The sequence below is a fragment of the Xiphias gladius genome, chromosome 22 (assembly GCF_016859285.1).
Source record: "Xiphias gladius isolate SHS-SW01 ecotype Sanya breed wild chromosome 22, ASM1685928v1, whole genome shotgun sequence".
Lineage (NCBI taxonomy): Eukaryota > Metazoa > Chordata > Actinopteri > Istiophoriformes > Xiphiidae > Xiphias > Xiphias gladius.
In genome coordinates, this window is record NC_053421.1 from 26,375,747 (window position 1) to 26,376,949 (window position 1,203).

A 1,203-nucleotide genomic window follows, 5' to 3' on the forward strand; every position below is an offset into this window, starting at 1 on the left:
TTATTACTTGCACATTGCACGGTATGAGATGGTCTCACCATTTTTACTAAATCATACGTCGTGTTGATTTAATTCGAGGACTTTTATCGTTTTCCTCCATATCCGCTCATCTACAGTTGGCAGTTTATCGGGTACACCCCAGGTATAAACGAGGGTAGACTAAATAGCAGAAACACCTTTCAGTATGACCTGATAAAGTTCAGCAGCGCCATAAACTACATCCCCCAAAGTGATCGCACCAGTGGAACCGACACCTTTTTCGAGAAGAATTTCAGTCAAAACTGAACATTATAACCTTCCCGAGGGGGGGATTTATTGCGGGACCGTTGTATTAGGCTGCATTAGTTTCAGCCAGGCGTACCTGACACACCACCAACTGAGCATGTGCACATTTACTCGTCAGTATTTTTTTTTTCTACACTCCATCTTCTTCTCTTTAAACCCATCACAAGTCTTTTTGCTTGGCTTCTGTTTACTCGCGTATTTGCTCTTTACACACACATACATATATATACATATATAAACATATATATATACACACATATACATACATACATATACATATTTATTTATTTATTTTTTAATGCAGCAGATCACCAAGTCTGATTCTGATTCATCAGCCCCTTGAAATCCCTTGAAATTTTTCAGCATGCACCAAAAATAAAGCCTCAGATATTTTATTTGGGCCCTATTTTTTGAACTGCTTTTTTTTTTTTTTAACCATATCTTCTATATCTTCTATATATTTTATTTCCCAAAATAAAGGTCTAGATGATGTTTCGAAGGCTTCTCTGCTCCGGTAGACAAGTCTATACCGTGTCAGAAAATACCGGCAGGAGCCCAGGAAGTGCCCATCACGGGTAGGTTGTTAATTTGCACATTGACTGTGCCCACTGATGTGTTTCTGAAGTGTCTCGCGCTCTGCCAAACCACATGGTACCCGCGACTTGTCGTTGCCATGGCTACCCCCGGAAGCCCTGTGTAGCACCACCGACCGTCCGGCTGGGGGCGCAGCTTCATCGGATTTCTCACGAGTGTCGGTGGAAGCATCGCTCAGGTAGTGAAAGGGGCAGATCCGAGGACCAGATACGAGCAACCGTGGGGCTGCGTAGCTGAGCTCACACCCCTCGGGTTGCCTTTTTTTTTTTTCTCCCTTCCCCCGACAGCTCCCCGGCTGCCTGACCTCGGCTGTTCCTGGAAACC